A 19,386-nucleotide genomic window follows, 5' to 3' on the forward strand; every position below is an offset into this window, starting at 1 on the left:
AGTGCTGATTTACCCGCTCTGTTGGCTGCCTCCGTGCTGACGGAACCCTGTTTTGGTTCAGGTATCGGTGACCATACTCTTCAGAGGAAGAGAGGTTCCCACCTAGCCCCAGGAGGCGGGAGAGTATGGATTAGATAATCCAGTCACAGTAACCCCGTTCCTTTTGTCTGTAATTTTGCGCTGTAATTTCATCCAGTATGATGTGAGGAGAAATCTGCTAGGGTGGGGGAACCTACAGGGAAATGTTTTTCTCATTCTTTAAATGATGATACAGGGTAGGAATGCTCCCTCTTTTCCTGCCTCCCTGTCACTGTGTGAGTAGACAGTGCTGGGAAATGTAGCAGTTACCCGGATACCGTGAGAACAAACACCCACAAGCTGAGGAAGGCAGAGAGGAAACAGAAAGAACCTGGGTCCTTAGTGACATCTTGGAGCTGCTCCTTTATGTAACGGTGGAACTTCTCCGCTTTGGAAGCTCGTGTTGTGAGACAGACTCATTTGTCCTGTTGCTCAGGGCCACATCTGGTTGGGTGTGCTTGTTATAAAAGCCTGCTAACGGCTGAACGAAGCTGCCTCTTTGGTGCCCACGTTTATCTTTCTGCTTGGAGAGCGTTTGGGAGAAAGTATCAGTGAGGCAGAGGTACCTCAGAGGGCAGCCTCGTACCAGAGCCTTTCAAACCAGTCCACGAAGTGGGGCTAGGGGGACGGGATTAGGGGGAGGGGGGAGGGGGAGGGAGCAGGAGTCCCCTGTAGGACTAGGGGCTTGGGGGTGGCGCAAAGCAGAGTCCTGACAGCCCAAAAGCTGAAATTTATTTGATCTCTTCTGTCTTTAATTTTTAAATTCAGGTGACATTTTCATTCTGTCCCTAATGTCTTTTCTTTGTATAATATTAATATTTTACCTACTTACAGTTCACCACATTGACTTCTCCCATGCAAATTTTCAGTGTAAGGTGACACTGAAGTGACCGCTGGCAGTGTGTTCTACACGATGCCGAAGGGCAGAGCAGTCTGCTTTCAGAAGGAGTAAGTGGACGGGAGCTGAAAAGGCCCATGGATTATTGTCACAAACACAGAAGAGGTTAAAGCAAAAGGGAGTAGGTACACGGGTTAATGTAGCAACTTTCCCTTCCTGGGAATCCTCAGCCTAGAAGCTCCAGGCAGGTGGTGGTGAGAAAAACCAACCACATTCCTGCCCCAGATAAGGTCTGGGTCGGTGAATTCCCAGGCTGCACAGGCCACTCTTGAAAGAGTTGAGTCATCAAGGCCGAGAATCCAGGTGCTTTGCCCCAGGCTGTCGCTCAGTGTCCCACTTCCCCGCGCTTCACCGACTGTGACAGGCTGCCACTTCAATCAGATGTGAAGGGCCAGATCGCTGGGCACGATTTGGGGTAAGTTCTTCCTGTATCCCTCCCACCCAGAGAAGCTCCTTTGGTGAAGTTTAAACCCTGTTTCTGTGAAAGTCCCCTACAATCGCAGCTGGGGGAAGCCGGGGACCTTGCTCCTCCCGTTCCCTGCTGGGTTCTCAGTGCCTGTGACTATGTATGGCACACAGTCTAATCTTCATAAATATTTTTTGAATGACTGATTTTGAAGAGATTGCATCAGGGATACTTTGAAGGCCATTCTGTAGGAGAGAGGAACGTGCTTTGAGAGTTTAGACAGGAATGGAGAGGAACAAATGAAGACAGGGCCCTGGAAATCCAGCAGCAGATCTCAGAAGGCACCTACAGAAGGAGCTGCTGGGGGAGGCAGGGGTGTGGACCTGAGGATGGCCCACTGCCCAAGGTGCCGCTCAAGTTCTCGTAAGCCACCCGGGAGGACACAGTCCATCTTTTCTTGTGTGACAACTTCCGTGCGCCTGGGTGGAGGGTGTAGGCCAGGAAGTGCTCTTGTGCCTGGGACTCACAGGTCTGGGATCTATCCCCTTGGTACCCCACCCATGGCCCGGCCAGGAGGACTGAATCTGATAAGATTTTCCTCAGTCCCCGAGTAATTACCTCTTCCTGTTCAATTACCCAACAAATTCTCAGATCATCAGTCAACCCCAAGTGGGTGTTTTCCACACCCTGGAGGAAAGGCTGTGGGGAAGCCCCTGAATTACTGGTGGAGATCGTTTCCAGGGCCTCCATGCCAGCCCCCTGCTGCCTAGCTGTCTGCATGGGGCCTCTGCTCGCTCCGCTCTGTCAGCAACAACCTGGCCTTTCGTTTTCTGGGTTCAAGAACCTCTTGAACTCAATGGCTGTGTTCCATCTGCTCTCTCAGATGGCCTTACCTCTCAAATTACATTAACCAAAGGATGGAAAAATTAGTTCAAAGGTTCTCGGCTGATTCTCCCAGCTGAGATTACCCAGGTAGTGGGCATGGTGGTTGGACACACAGGCCTTCAGGTCAGCCCAGTGGCTTCCATTCCTGCTGTGTCTTTCTGGCTGGCTGAGTCTGGACAATTCACTTAACATTTGTAGACTTTAGAGTTCTTCACCACAAAAGAGGTTAACTAATGATAGAATCTTATGGGGTTTTTCCAAGGATTAAAATAATGTATATAATGTATATAAGGCATTTAACACCAGACTTGACATATAGCAAGTGATCAATAAATGTCAACTATTTTAATTTTTGCTTCTCCTTTTTATTCTTCTGTTTCATCTTTTGCCTAAACTGATAAAAGCTTTCACCTCCTCACAGGATGAGTGTGTTCATGGGGAGTGAAGATAAGAATGGTAGGGGGTAGGGGGCAGAGACATTCTTCTGTTTTATTTTTTTAAGTCATCAGATACATTTAAAAAAAATAACAGAGAGGTGGATCAAGATGGCAGAGTAGGAGAATGTGGAACTTACCTCCCCCTAAAAACAGATTAAAAAATACATCTACATGTGGAACAACTCTCATGTGAAACTAACTGGAAACTGGCAGAATTCCTACACAACCAAAGCTACAAGAAAGATCACCACATAACCAGGGAAAAGGGCAAAAAGGCATTGGGTCAAGACCTGCACCTCTGGGCGGGATCTGAAAGGAAGAGGTCTGCACAGGTGAACTCTCACCACGGAGAGCAAGCAGGTTGAGCCACAATGTGGGCAGCCTAGTCCTGGGGTCCTGCATGGAGGAGACAAGTCTCCTTGGTTGCTTGGAGAACCCTGGGGCAGACAGAAGGGCTGGAGAAGCCTAGAGTCTGCTTGCAAGGAGGGCACGCATGTTGGCTTGCCAACAATCGGGGCAGAGAGAACCTTGCACTGGTGGCTACTGCCTCCCCACCCTTCTCAATCTGAGTGGGACAAACATTCCAGCCCCCCTCACTCCACATCACAGCCTGGTGTGAGATCTGGGTCAACTGGATTCTGGGAAAAGACCTGGTCTAGCTATGCAGAGAAACAGACTGGGAGGGTTGGGGCTGGGGTGTGATCTGGGTAGGGCAGCGGCGGCCGTTGTCAGCACGTGCAGGAGCACATAGCGGTGCATCTCCCAGCAAGAATACCCTGGCTCCACTCACTCCACACCACAGCTTATAATGAGGCGTCCCCTCACACCAGTCAGAAAGGCCATCATCAGAAAGTCTACAAATAATAAATGCTGGAGAGGGAGTGGAAAAAAGGGAATCCTACACGGTTGGTGGAAATGTAAATTGGTATAGCCACTATGAAAAACAGTATGATAGTTCCTTAAAGAGCTAAAAATAGAGCTACCAGATGATCCAGCAATCCTACTCCTGGCTACATATCTGGAAAAAATGAAAAGTCTAATTTGAAAAGAAATATGCACCCGAATGTTCCTAGCAGAACTATCTACAATAGCCAAGACATGGAAACAACCCAAGTGCCATCAACAAATGATTGGCTTAATAAGAAGCTGTATATGTGTGTGTGTGTGTGTGTGTGTGTGTGTGTGTGTGTGCGCGCGCACATGAGCACGCGTGCGTGCCATGGAATATTACTCAGCCATAAAAAGAATGAATCACTGCCATTTACCTCAACATGGATGAATGCTGATGCTAGAGAAGATGATGTGTGATGAAAAAAGTCAGAGAAAGACAAATACTATATGATATCACTTATATGTGGAACCTAAAAAATAATACAAATGAATCTATGTGCAAAACAGAAACAGACTGACAGACATAGCAAATGAACTTACAGTTACCAGAGGGTACAGGGAGGTGAGGAGGGACAGATTAGGAGTGTGGGATTAACAGATATAAACTACAATACATAAAATAGACAAGCAATAAGGATTTACTGTCTAGAATAGGGAATTATATCTAATATCTTATAATTACCTATAATGGAATATAATCTACAAAAAACCCCTGAATCACTATGCTGTACACCTGAAACTAACACAGTATTGTAAATCAACTCCACGTCAATTAAAAAAGAAAAACTTGCCACCACTTATCAAAGACCAGGCATTTCACATAATGCAGTGCTTTTGAAGCACATCCACAAATTTTGGATATTCCTTCAAAAGGAGAAGGGGTCTAATTCCTCTCCCACTGATTATGGGCTGGTAGTAACAACTCACTTCTAGTGAACAGAAGGCAGTGGAAGTGACGCCGTGTGACTTTCAGGGCTGGATATAGTAAAGGTGATACAGCTGCCTCTGTTTCTCTCTCTCAGGACACCTGCCTTTGAAGCCCTGATCTGCCGTGTAAGAAATCCAGGGACCCTGCAGGAGAAATGCAGGACGGCCAGGTGGGAAGGCCCCAGGGGGCTGGGGGGAGACGCCCAGGCAGTCCCAGCTGCCCCAGCGCCTACAATTTGTCTTCCCAGCCCCAGCACCAGAACTGTGAATGAAGAAGCCTCCAAAATGACTATAGCTCTAGCCACCGGCTGACTGCATCCTGATGAATGAATAGCCCAGCTTAACTGCTTCCAAATTCCTGACCTACAAAACCCACAAGATCTAATAAACAATGATTGCTGTTTTAAGCCACTAAATTTTGAATTGATTTGTCATGCATTGATACATAAAAAATATGTATGTTATCAACTAAAACCACTGCGCGATAGGTATTGTAATCTCAGTTTTTACAAATGAAGAAACTAAGGTTTAGAGAACTTAAGAAACACTACTCAGAAGATGCAGAGCAAGGACACAAATGTTTGTCCACGTGACTCCAGAGATCATGCTTGACCCACTGCACTGTGGCTGCCTCATTTGATCCTGGAGAAAGTTGAAAAAAAATGAGTAAACATGCTTTTTCCTGCACCTGCCCTATAAGCTTCTCAATATTATAGGATAAAGCACATGATCCTTGTGTGCTTCCTAGATTGTGTTTAGAAGAGCACCACCTGCTCAACACACTCTGGGCTCACTGAAGGTAACTGGCAAAGAGAGTTTACTGGAAGGCTCTTAGCATCACTCGTCTCCTTGGGGATGAGCAGGACTGCTAGCAGGAGGGGGAGTTAGCTGACCCAGAGAGCCCAGGATGCCCTGGTGAGGCTTGTAGATGGCGAGCAACCCTGAACTCAGGGCAGGGAAGGAAGAGCCATATGGTGTGTGGTGGAAAGCGGTAGAGGAAGACGGAACAATCAAGGCGAGGAGTAGGAGAGCAGCTGAGAAGATGAGAAGTGGCACACAGTGACAGGAGTCCAAGGAGCAAGGAGAAAATCATTCATGGAGAGGACAGATGAGTGTTCCCCAGAGACAAATGACAAGGGCTCCTGCAGCGGCAGAAGGGACGTGATTGGCTGGGTATGAGCCCCACAGGGATGCACGTGTCACAGTTCACTTTAAAATCACTACCCTAGCCTCTGGACCTCTAAGATGCTGTGCCTCTGAAAAACAAATGTTTCTGAGAAGACACGGTCTGTTCATTTAGGTTAACGTCTATTGAGCACCTTTTGCATGTCAGAGATCTATTAATGATAGGACATATATAATACAAATGAAACGTGGTTTCTTCCCTGGAGTAGCTTGACGTCTGGAGGAGAATAAAACCTTTTTGAGCCCATTGTGTGCCCAGTCCTATACTGGGTGATTGGTATCTCATGTAATCTTGACACCAATCCTATAAAATAGGCATTACTACCTTTATAAGAAACTGAGCATAGAAAGAAACTTCACATTCTAGTATTATAGAGTTTTCCTTCTCTTTCATATTTTTAATCTCCTTCTCTGTGCTGAATTCTGGATTTTTAATTCAGATCTATCTTGGTTGACTAATTCTTCCTGCAGATGTGTTTAATCTGCTCTTTAACTTAGCTTTAAATTTAATCAGACTATTCCCTTCTAGGAGATAAATTTTTCCAAAATTGCTTGTTTCTTGTTAGTTTTCTTATTTTCTCATGTTTTAGTTGTTATCTTTAATTTATTAATAAATTTAAAAACACATTTTTATAATTTCACCAATAATTGCATTGTCTCAATTCTTAGGAATCCAGTTGAGCTCTTTTTGTCTTGCTGACTCTTGCTCATGGTGGCTTAATCACTTATGCTCTTTATAATTTTCACTTTTGAGCTCATGTTTGGCTTGGCTTTAATCTGTGGGAGTCCTATGGAGCCTCCCTTGAGTATTTCTCCCTCCAGATATGATTTGCCTTGGCAATTGCTAAAAGCTTGATTCTGTTAATAATCTAGGACTATTTTATACTCATTTCTTAGCCTGGAGCTTCTGAGAATATACAGATAGTGTAAACACGAACCCTTCATCCACATGAGGGCGGGTTGGGGTTATGAATTCTCAGAGGAGGTTTTTTCCAAGGAGCCCTGGATAGTATGTCAAGTATTGTTGTTATGTCCCCCTTTCCAGTGGGTAGATGTTTTTCTTGTTCTCCTTTCCTGAGGGTGGTATTTCAATGTTCCTGGCTTTATGCAAGCTCTTAGATTCCTCCCTCCACTTTGTGCACTTCAAGGAACTGTCTCCTGCTCTCATGTGATTTTTCCATGGGTAAAGAGAATGCAAGTGTCTTTCAGGGCAGTCTTATCTGCAGGACTCTCTGGGGGCATTCCCTTATTTTCATACAAGTTCAGTTGTACATTTGAGAGCCTCGCCATATGTAATCCAGAAATTTTAAGAGCTTTTTGTTGGGATGGTTTGCATATTATATAGCCTACCGTATTTTCGGAGGTGGAAGCCACACACGTTTACGTAAACCATGTGCTAGTGAATGCTTCGTGTCTTTATTGTTTTCCAGTTATTGATTATAACCTTAACTCTTTAGAAAATTTTAAAGCTAAGAAGTCGTCTTCATACTTATTCTCCCATAGGAATCTTTGCTTTCTTTTTATAGATAAGAAAACTGGGCTCAGATTTAGGTGACTTGTCTAATAATAACTACTATTTTTTTGACACCTATTCTGTATCAGGCTCTATAACTGTATCATGGAAAATGCTCATAGCAGACCCGTGAAGTGGTTCTTGCTTTCGGTGTCATGGGGTCGAGAAAGCTAGGTGTTGAATGCTTATGTAACTAAGCTTCAGGCTAAGGTCCTGTAGCTTATCGCACTCAGGCCTGCCTGATTTCAGAGCCCCTTCCCTTTCCAGTGCTCTCCCTGTTCATTCCGTTTCCCCAGGCTGCCTTCCTAGGTGTGGGCTTAATGAGGGCATTGAGGCATTTTACTAAGAATCTGTACTTGGAAAGTTCTTTGCTAATACATGTGTTTATCAGTAACCATAGTTCATTTGCTAGTTGCAAATGTGCACTGTGTGTTTTTTCAATCTCAGTTACATCTCGGGGGAAAAGCTCTTTTGGAGCCTTCAATGACCCAAATGACCCCAGACCCTACCATTTACTGTTGTTACCTGCTCATGGAGTAGAGACCTTGCCTAAAGATTACTAGGTCATTCTCTCAAGCTGCGTTTTTTTTAATCCTTTCCTTTATGAGCCATGAATTTATTTTTCAGATAGTGTTTAACACAGAATCCTACTATAAATCAGATAAATTAGAGAAGCGGTTGGCCCTTCCTGAGGAAGCCTCCTACCAAAGTTCATTTCATGAAAAATTAATCACCTTGTAAAAACCATGTATAAACAAGTAAAAAAGAAATTAAAAATCACTGGCTTTAACAAGTTCAACTATCTGCTAATATAGCTCTTGATTCTTAGTTTTTACTTTCTAATATTTTTGTACTTATAATTATTCAATGAGCCTGGGACATTGAAAGACTGTCTCTAAGGAAGAAAAAAGAAATTATACACTGAACCTGATATGCTGAACCAGCTCTCGTCAATTCAGTCCAGCATTCCTAATTCGTCACTCTCAGTGAAGAAACATAGTGTCCACCAGCCAGAGTCAGAGGTAGGAAACTGGAGACTTCAAAAGAAATTTCTCCTCCCAGTCACCACCTTGTATGCTCCTGGGGAAGGCATCTTTTCTCTGCCAGTCTGGGTGCTTCCGTGTAAAAGCTCTGGGAGACCCTGCCTTGGTTTTGACGCGAAAACCAAAGTCTGAACTCTAAGACCAGCGGTCTTTCTACTACACAGCAGTCTTCCCTTGTCCTTCCTCTTTTCCCTCAGCCTAGACAAAATAATTTCAGTTTTCATTTGAGACACAAATCAAGACTCATTTTCTTTGACAACCTTTGGTTGTCTCCGTTCATAAAGATTTTTTTTGTCCATTGAACTTAGAGCTGATACATGATTACAATCCCACTCAAAATATATGTCTTGGATACCTTTTCTATCTAGCCCATTCCTCTAAAGGCTACATGGTATCTCACTATTTGTACAGTATACCTTTGTTTAGCTCCATGCAGAAAGACTTTTATTTTGGTATCACATTTTGGTGTTACAAACAATGTGGTAACAATTATCGTGGTACTTTGCAACTTGGCATATTTGTTCCAATAGATAACGTAAATTCCTACCATTAGAGCTGTTGGGTTAAAGGGCGTAGACATCACATGTTTTTGATAGATATTTGCAATTGTGTCTCTGTTTCTGTACACCCTCATCAACACTGGGTGTTATAAAGATTTAGATAGAATGTACTTGGCTCACATAGGTTGGGTGAGGGACTTAACAGATATATATGCACCTTTTTCTTTTTTTCTTTAGGGAAAGGACTTTTCAGGTGTTGTGACACTGAACAAATTTCACCTGAGTCTCAGTTTTCTTATCTGAAGAATGGGGTTAACAAAAGCTTAAGAGTTGTTGTCAGGATTAAATAATACAGCATAAATAAAGGACTCGACCTCCTGGTTGACAATGCTCAATACACGGCAGGAACTTTCTCTTTACGTTTTCTGTAGTACTGGGAACATATGACGCTCATTCGAAACAAGGGCAGGGAAATTATTTCATCCTCTTTCTAGCCAGGATCTGCTGAATATTGACCATACCTGGCTACCATTGTAAATTCTTCAGCTGTTGGCTCCTTCAGGCTCACCACCGCGCTATTATGACCTGATTTTACACCAACTTAAAGTTTCAGGTTAGTTAGGTGTGGATCGGAGATTTATACTTGGGCAGTCTGAATGTAGAAAGCATTTCACCTTTTGAAAATCAGACACCGTACAACAGGCTGCTCACCTCCTGTGTGTCTCAGGTTGACATGCTGCGCCTGGAGCTGCCCTCCTCCTCCGGCCAGTCCGCCTCCTCGGCTGGCTTTACCATGCCTCCCCTGGGTGTGACAGCACACTTATAAGTGCCACCTGTTGTAGTTCAACAAAAACACTGTCATTAAAGAGGACAGACAGAGAAATACAATAAGCATGTTTACTTAAACAAAGTAAGAAGAATCACATTACTGTATTTATCCGAAGACTGGTTTGATTTATACTGAATGCTACATACTAAAGCCTTACACCTAAAGATGATTTCCAGTTGGATCTCCAACAGCTCAAATTTCACACAAAGTCTTTATCAGTGAGCCTTTAATAAGTCATGAGCTTGTGTGTCTTCAGGTAAGGATTTAAAATAATATTTTGAAATAAGTATACCTGTTCATTGTTTGGCTTCACTTTTTATAACTTCTGTGTCAACATTAGCAGAGGAGGACTGTAGTAAGAATTGTGCACCTTAATTTTGAAATAGAAAACACCCCCTAAAGCCCAAAGGATGTAGGTAATTTCATTTTAAATAAAAAATACCTAACTTGTACTTAGGCAGGGGTAGGTAGAGGAGTTGTGATCTTATTCTCATTTTACAAATGAATATTGAAGCTCTGAGTGTCAGAAAGCAGGTTTGAACTTCTGTTGTGCTGTTACAACAAACAGAGGCAGGTCTGTGGGGTGCAGCACTGGGCTTTCCAAAGGGGTCCTGCTGTGTGCATGAAAAAAGTACAGCACAGGGAACTATATTCAATAACTTGTAATAACCTGTAATGAAAAAGAATTTATACATAAAACTGAATCACTATGCTGTGCACCAGAAATTAAAACAACATTGTAAATCAACTATACTTCAATTAAAAAAAATAAGTATATACACACACACACAGAAAAAAATGTGGACAGTTACACAGTACAATATTAACTCCACGTGGCGGAATCAGAGACAATTTTAATGTTTTGAAAATATTTTCCTAATTAGCCTGAAACAAATTTTTAATGAGAATCTATTCCTTTCATAATCAGGAAAATGAAGAAGCCATTAATTAATAAAGAAACAAATCCAATGAAAGTAAAGAAGCTCCGCCTCCCTCATTTCGCTGCAAATAAGTCTAGGCTGGGTCCCCTCCTCTCCTGCCAGCCCTTCCAGCTCTCACCTGGGGTTGGTCGGCGCACTTGGGCTCTTCCTCTCACTCCAGCTCGGATGCGGTGTCTTGTGCTTCTGCTTCGTTCTGTGAACTGATGGGGGCCTGGGAGCGTTCACTCAAACGGATTCAGGTGCCTTCTGTTAACTGACCGTGATCCATCTCTCTGGCACGACACCTCAGACGGGTACCTCTTCCCTCTGCTGCAGGAACTGTGGAAAAGGAAGCCTTTAGAGTCGGATGGCTGGGTGCTCAGGGCATGGCTCTGCCACCTGGACAGGTTATTTAATCAGCCTGAGTTTCAGTTTCCTTATCTATAGAATGCAGATAATAATCCTACCCTCTTTTTGTTTAAGTATTAGAAATAATATACAAAGAGTGCTCGCCAAGTGCTTGCCATCCATTCATTCAACAACAGCTGTTTATTGCGTATCTATTTATGCCATGCACTCCTCCGGGCACTGGTGATATACAGAGTCTACATATTTTTTAGACAAATATATATTTTCCAACTCAATTTTAGTACAGAACATCTATGTATGAACTTCCAACTTATTTTTATAGACACAAAGCTATGCATATCAACCCTGTCCCTACCAACAGGCATTATTAGCAGTCATCTGTGGCCATTATAGTTTTGCAGTCAATCATGGCTTAAGGTGTATTTGCTGGGCTTTGCTTTTTTTTTAAACTTTTTTTTTTATTGAGTTATAGTCATTTTACAATGTTGTGTCAAATTCCAGTGTAGAGCACAATTTTTCAGTTATACATGAACATACATAGATTCATTGTCACATTTTTTTTTCGCTATGAGCTAGCACAAGATCTTGTATATATTTCCCCATGCTATACAGTATAATCTTGTTTATCTATTCTGCATAGGCCTGTCAGTATCTACAAATTTTGAACTCCCAGTCTGTCCATTCCCTTTTTTGAAAGGTAAAGAAAACCAAAAAGAATGGGCTAAAAAAACCCCTGTAATATCTAATGCCACTTTGCTATGACAACCAGTAAGTTTTATTAAAAATACACTTTCATTGTTCAGATATCAGGATCCTAAATTAGAGAGATTTTTAAAATCTCCTTAGCAGTTGAAGATCTAGCCTCTTATGAATTTTATATGTAGTGAGAATAGACAAAATAGGAACATCCTTTAAGAGATCTGAAATAAAAAGGAGTGTTGGAACTGATGCCATCAGTATTTACCGTTCTCTAAAGAAATGTAGGTTTTTTATAGCTAACTGATAGTGTTGACAATTATTGAACATTTTTCATGTGTCAGGTACCATTCTGAGTATATGAGTGAATTTATATATTTCTCACATTAAGGAGATATTATTATCACCCCCCCTCTCCATCTTAAAGATGAGAAAACTGCAGCACAGGGAGGTTAGGTAGCCAGGTCACAGGTAGTAAATGGCAGAGTTGGGCTATGAACCCAGGAAGTTGGGCTCTATTATATGCACATTGGTTACTATGTAGCTTCACTACATATTTATGAGCAAATGGACTTGTGAACAACTTTTTGAAATCCAATCTGCTCAGTAGCAGAGAAACTCCTGAGTAGACACTAACTAACTACGGTGGCGAGGATGCCAGAGATGGAAATTGCTGGGCCAGAATCTCTCATGGAACACCCACTAGTCTATTTTTTAAGATCTCCTGATACTCAGAAAATCTGAGGAAGAAAAGAGAAGAACTAGCTCTCAGTGGGGATTCTATATTTTGCATCTCCCTTTAAAACTTTTTTTTTTTTTTGCTCCGACATTGGCTGATGTTCATATTGAATTAAAATGTTAAGTGAAAAAGAGCAAACACCTTTTAGAATACCTGGAAGGGACCAGAAGTTCTGAACTAATTGGCAGTCTGGGACAGAGAAAGAAGTCACAAGAGTGAGAGATGGAACATAAACTGAGTTACCACGAGGAGTCCCCTTCTCACTGGTGAGACAGTCAAGGGCAGGTTCTGAATCTGGCTCCACATTCTTTGCTTTTCCTCTACAACGTGAACCCCAAGGAGGGCTTTTTTTTTAAATAACATTGATAGTTTATTCAATATTGAGTCTACTGGTACCTTAATTCTGGTGATAGAAAAGCTAAAAATCTAACATAATTGTGACCAGCTGGTCAAAGACTTTGAGCCCCTCAAGCGAAAGCAGCTCTAACTTTGACGTCTCATTGGATTTGCAGGACGTCTGCAGAACGGGACTTAGGGTCAATACACAACTCGAGCCTAGAAGACCCAATTTACTGACTTGTGATTAAACTAGCAAATCTAGTGACAGAAGGCATTTGACCTAGATGTTTGTATTTCTTTAGTTCATTCCCCAGGTTTCATCTTTATGCTTATATTTTGGGAATAAATTAAATAACTCATTGCCTTATCCCATTATATAAACAATGAATTATATTTTAAAAATCAGTGGAATTTGTATAAAAAATTTTAACCTTAGAGGTAATAATCATCAACCTTAAGAAGACTATATCTAGAGGGCATGACCTAAAGAAATAACTCCTAACTATAATTAAGTTCTTTCCCTCCACAATCCTTAATCTAATGATTCTAAATTATTTCTTTTTGTCTTCATTAATGTAAGCCATCCATTTTGGAAGCTTCTGACACTATGACGGTGTCAAATCCATCATGGCTCAAAATGGTTCCATTACAAACACTGGTGACCTTGCTGTCATCCATGCTGCATAATTATTCATTCTTCCCTCTTTCCCTCCTGTCTCCAGGGAATGATGTTCCTTCTCTAGTTCCTGGGTTGGACCCTCTTTCTTCCCATACTTGCTGGGATGCTGTCTTGTGCGTTTTATCGACTATGTTTTCTGGATTGTCTGTGTCTCGTTTTTTAAATTGGTTTATCACCCTGGTTTCATGCAGATGCATCTTCACTGTACTCCGAGCAACTAGAGAGGAGGGATGTGCCCCGCTTATTTCTGCTTCTCCAGCCCCAGCTAGCACACTGCAGGAGATCAAAGTTATTTTTAGAATTAAGAGGTAATGATAAGGACCATAACGTTTGATTTACTTTTCCTCTCACTCTGAGTTGATGAAGAAACAGTAATAAAGCTTAAGCAGAGCCTGGATCTGCAGTCCACTGAGTGTTCAAGTCCCTTGGTGATGGTAGTTGTGACTTAGTTATGACTCCTCTGCTACCGGAGGAATGACTGTGCAGGAGAGGGAAGTAGACCAACCAGATCATTCCTTTCTGTCATTCTTGTGCCTCACTTTTCTCCCCAAGGCAGAAGTAGAAAAAGAAATATCATATCCACACTGTACGTCCTTATGTTGGCCACGCAAAATCCTGCACTCTCTTACCAGTCAGATTTCTCTACCGGTTCAGCTTTTTAGGTCCTCTATTAGTGTTCATTGTACCACCGTGCTCCCTGCAATGTACTTTTCCTTGGTGAGGAATCCTGTGACTATCCCAGGCAACCCAGGCAGTCGGGGACTGAGAGAGAAGTCAAGGAAGGAGCGAGAACTAGAATGTAAACTGAGTCACCACGAGTCGTCTCTTTCCCACTGGTGAGTACTCAGGGTGGTGCTGCCTGTCTGACTCCAGGTCCTTCGCTTTTGCTCTGCAACTTGAACCATGAGGAGAGAATTTTTCTAATACTGATAGCTCTAGAGTCTACTGGTATCTTTGTTCTGGTGAGAGCCAACTTTTGGCAAGACCTTGGAGTTAAAGAATCTCTGAAGATATCAGCCTCTGTTTCTTAGGACATTTGGTATCTCTTCCATGACAAGCCATTTTAGGCTAACTAGAAAACTGAACAGATTTTCTAAAAGTGCTATTGAATGCATCACACATAAAATCACACACACACCCACACACCATGACTGTCAAAGCAGGACTTGAAGGTGATCACCTCTAACTAAAAGAAGCAAGAAGAAAAAATCTCAAACCTGAGCCTGAGCCTTGAGTCTGGGAAGACAAAATAGGAATTGTTATTTGGGGAAGGAGAGAGAGAGAGAGAAAGAGAAAGTAAAATAATCTTATGTCTCTAACAGTCCTGTCTCCTCAAGCCATGCAAGTACAAAGATTTTTCCAGGCAACAGGACTACAGAGCACTCTTTTGGCTCCATAGTGTCCTGAAGCCACTCCCCTAGTCTACTGTCCCCAAGGCTTTTAAGTCGCAGTGAGACTTGCCACAGGCAAGAGATCAGGTCCAAAGGACCTGAGCTGACCAGTGACCCACAGATGCCAGATTGCTGGGATTTGCAGGACACGGTACTTGCAGGTGATAAATGAAAGGAAAGGAAAATGTGTACTGAGGGACACTGAAATCTGAGAGATGTCCTGCTCCAGGGACTCCCTAAATTGGTGGTTGATGGCAGGAATTCATAGCAGTGCTAACCTCTTTTCTCGTGTTCTTCCTGGCCAAACATTAAAGGAATGAAAGAAAAATGCCAGAGAATATCAATTTGAATCACACCATCTCAGCACACCTAATTCCATTTATTTTTATATATTCTCTTCCAGAACTCATCTTTTAATCTATATAACTCACTAATTAATGATCTAAGAGGCAGAATACTTTATTTGAATTTTCCTATTTAGTCAAGGATGAAGGAAGTATTTTCATGTGGCTAGGGAAATTTTGGAAATATGGGGAAAGATGCCTGAATTTTTGGCTTTCTGATTTCTGCTCATTTGATACTTTAACACTTTTCCTTGTGACCTTGGGAAAGTTACCTCATCTTGCTGAGCTTTGCCAAAAAATGAGTACTAAAAAGCTTTGCTTTGGCCTGCAAAAAGGATGCCCCAACATATCTGGGGGAGTGTTGATATGAATAATTAATATAGTACATGCTACTTATTCTTTGTAGTTGTTAATATTTTTTTTAAAAATTCAAACCTACAGAAAGTTGTAAGAATAGCACAATAAATGCCCATTTACCCTTTATCTAGATTCATCAGTTAACACTTTGCCACATTTGTTTTATTTCTTCCTTTCCACACGTGTGCACATATACACAGATACTTTTTTTGGTGAGCTATCTGAGAGTTCTTTTCACAGAAAATTCAATTACTGTTATCCTAAGTATCTTACACTTGTCTTCTAAAAACAAGGACCTTCTCCTACATAACAACAGTGAAAGTATCATGTTCAGGAAATCTAACATTGAAAACATAATATTATTTAACATATAGAGCAGATTCAAACATACTCAATTGTCCCAATTTTTAGAAAAGACATATGCACCCCTATGTTCATTGTAGCATTAGTTACAATAGCCAAGATATGGAAGCAACTCAAGTACCCATTAGTAGATAAACAGATAAAAAAGATGTGGTATATATATTCAATAGAATATTACTAAGCCACAAAAAAGAATGAAATCTTGCCATTTGTGACAACAGAGATGGACCTAAGGGATATTATGCTAAGTGAAATAAGCCAGACAGAGAAAGGCAGCTATGGTATGATTTCACTTATATGTGGAATCTAAAAAACAAATGAACAAATGCAACAAAACAGAAACAGTTATAGGTACAGAGAACAAACAGGTGATTGACAGAGGGGAGGGGGAGGGGGAAACAGGAAAGAAAAAGGTGAGGGAGATTAAGAGGTACAAGCTTCCAGTTGCAAAATAAATGAGTCATGGGTATGAAATTTACAGTGTCGGGAATATAGTCAGTAACTATGTAACATCTTTGTATGGTGACATGGCATATTTAGACATCATGGCGATCATTTTGAAATGTATAGAAACAGTAAATCACTATGTTGTGTGACAGAAACTAACAGTGTTGTAGGTCAATTTTACTTCAAAAACAAACAAACTCATAGAAAAAGTTCATATTTTTTGTTACCAGTGGTGAGGTATGGGAGGTGGGGGAATTGGATAAAGGCAGTTAAACCGTATAAACTTCTAGATGTAAGAGAAATAGCCATGATATCACTTATATGTGGAATCTTAATTTAAGACACAAAATGAACTTGCTTACAAAACAGAGACAGACATAGAGAACAAACTTATGGTTACTGGGGGGAAAGGAAGTGGGAAGGGATAAATTGGGAGTTCAGGATTTGTGGATTACTAACTACTATATAAAAAATAGATAAACAGGGTCCTACTGTATAGTACAGGGAACTATATTCAATGCCTTGTAATGACCTATAATGAAAAAGAATATAAATATATATGTATAAATGAATCACTATCATGTATACAAAATTGACACAACATTGTAAATTGACTATCCTTCAATTAAAAAAAGATAAGTACTGAAGATGTAATGCACAACATGATGAACATATTTAACACTGTTGTAAGTTATCTATGAAAGTTAAGAGTGTAAATCCTAGGAGTTCTCAACACAGGAAAAACTTTTTTCCTTCTTTAATTATGTATCTGTGAGATGATGGATGTTCACTATGCTTATTATGATCATCATTTAATGATGTATATAAGTCAAATATTATGCTGTACACTTTCAAATTACACAGTGCTATATATCAATTATATCTCAATAAAACTGGAAGAAACAATGTTTTTATTATGTTTTCAATCCAGGATAAAATCAAGAATCATTTATTCCATTAGTTGTCCTGATTCTTTTTTAATCTAAATCAGTTCCTAAGCCTTTAAAAAATTCTCTTATCACCTTGATAATTTTGAAGAATTCAAGTCAGTTGTTTTCGTCTCTTAGTTGGATTCAGCTAATGGCTTCCTCATGATTAAACTTTTTCGGGCACAGGAATACTGCACATGTAACATTGTATCCTTCTCAGTACATCATATCAGGAGGCACAGGATGGCAAACAGTCCCATTACTGATGCTGTTAACTTTTATCATTTAGTTAAGCTGGTGTCCATCAGATTTCTCCATTTAGAGGTACTTTCAGTTCTTAATAAATAAGCAACTTGTAGAGTGATATTTTTAAATTGTTCACTGCTGGTGGATGCTTGTACACTCATCTTTGTTATTGGAGCCAATCTTCCATTAAATATTTTATGCATAACAATTCTGTTTTCTTCATCTGACAATTCTAATTGCAGTACTTGGGTGTCTGTATCTATCCCCATTAATGGTATGCTTGGTCATCTTCATTAGCCCATTACTTGAGCTTAATGATAAGAATGTCTCATGGTCTAACTTGGTGAAACTTCCCCCTCCAAGAGGGTTTGCCTTTGACTTCTGCCAGTAGAGGACCGCTTCCAGCCCTCCTGTGGCTTTTGACATTGAATGGAAATATGGGCTCAAAGCTTCACTGCCCTCACTGCAGATCAGCTCTTAGAATCTTGCCTCTTTCTCTGTTCAATGATAACGGGTTCAAGAAATCTTTAAGGGTGCTGTCCCATGGTAGCCTTGCAGGGAATCAAAGGTCAAGAAAGGTCTATCTCCAAAGGGTTTGTGGCTGTGGCTTTTGTCTAGTGGAGTAAATTATAAATTGGTACCCAAAAGTTTCACAGAATTTTTAAAAGAATTGTTTCAGCTTAGATTGAAAGGGTCAGAAACAGTACAAAATAAAAGGAGAACTTTGGATTCCTCAACCACTGTAGACAGGGAGCTGGTTGAGAAAACTACTCAGCTACCAACTCAGGCCATTTTTAGTGCAAAGGAATGATGCACTCGAAGGACAGAACCGAGAAACCTGAGGGAAGAGTCAAGAACCAGAGAACAAAACAGCAGAGCTGAACCCTCATCAAAAACTGGCCCCATGTGCCCAGCTGGATTTCAGGACTGCTTACAGACCTGTGATTGCCGTGTGCCTCTTGTTTCACCCTTTTTTGAACTATGGTGCCCACAGTGGTTAGGTCTTGCCATTGTACATTGGGTGTAGGGGGGCTAAATTTAATTCTCTGGTGTTTAGATTGGAGAAGTGGAACCCAAATTGCTGGCCATAAGGAACTCATACACACTTGGACCTGATCTGAATGACTTGAACTGATGTCGTGATGGCCGGGACTTGGCGGTCTTGGCGGAGAGGATAAGTGTATTTTGCAGGTGGGAAGGATGTGAGGTATTGTGGGCCGAGGGTGTGCTGTGGTAACTGTATTTTCCAAAGATGACCACAATAATATTTCCTGTCTTTCTACAACGTGATCTGAACACCTCTCCCATTGTGGGGGCAGGGTCTATGTTCCCTTTCCTTGAATTTGGGCAGACTTGTGACCACAGCAGAAGTGAGGCTAGATCATAAATGGCAATACAGTGTCCTGTCTGATTCTCTTGGGATTGCTCATTCTTAAAACCCAGGCACTTTGCACTGAAGCCCAAGCAGAGGCCACATGTAGGTGTTCCAGCCAACTGCCCCAGCTGAGGTCCCAGCCAACAGCCAGCATCGACCACCAGGCATGTGAGTGAGTGAGTCTTCAAAAGAGTGCAATTATCAAGTAACCCCCTGGCTTCACGTCTTCCCAGCTGAGAGTCCAGACATTGTCGCACAGAGACAAGCTTTCCTTTTCTGGATTCCTGACCCATGGAATATGAGGGCATAATCAAATATTTTGGTTTGGTTTTGTTTTTGCTGTAAGTCTGGGGCCGTTAGTACCACAGGGATAGAAACTGGAGGGTCAAATAGAGCTTGCATCTCACTGGGGAGAATTCATCATTGTTTCTGCAGGTACTTTCCTTATCTTCACTGCCTTCAATGAACAGAAGCCATTGTCAAAGGTAGATACGGGAGCTCTTTCGCTTTTAATAAACTAGAAGCAAGGAACTAGGTGTTCAGGAAATGAGGCAGATGCCCAGCTATTGCCTGAAGAAAAAGAAAAGTTGCTGGGAGGAT

General features: G+C 41.5%; 1 long non-coding RNA gene across 1 annotated transcript in view; it reads right to left on the minus strand.

The window, feature by feature from the left end:
* Positions 1-9,591, minus strand: part of LOC116658657 — a 52,304-nt gene extending 42,713 nt beyond the window's left edge. The window contains exon 1 of the long non-coding RNA XR_004313887.1: positions 9,475-9,591. This is a non-coding gene — a long non-coding RNA (uncharacterized LOC116658657). The remainder of the gene's footprint in view (positions 1-9,474) is intronic.
* Between the last annotated feature and the right edge of the window lie 9,795 nt (positions 9,592-19,386).

The sequence above is a fragment of the Camelus ferus genome, chromosome 21 (assembly GCF_009834535.1).
Source record: "Camelus ferus isolate YT-003-E chromosome 21, BCGSAC_Cfer_1.0, whole genome shotgun sequence".
In the NCBI taxonomy this organism is placed as follows: Eukaryota; Metazoa; Chordata; class Mammalia; order Artiodactyla; family Camelidae; genus Camelus; species Camelus ferus.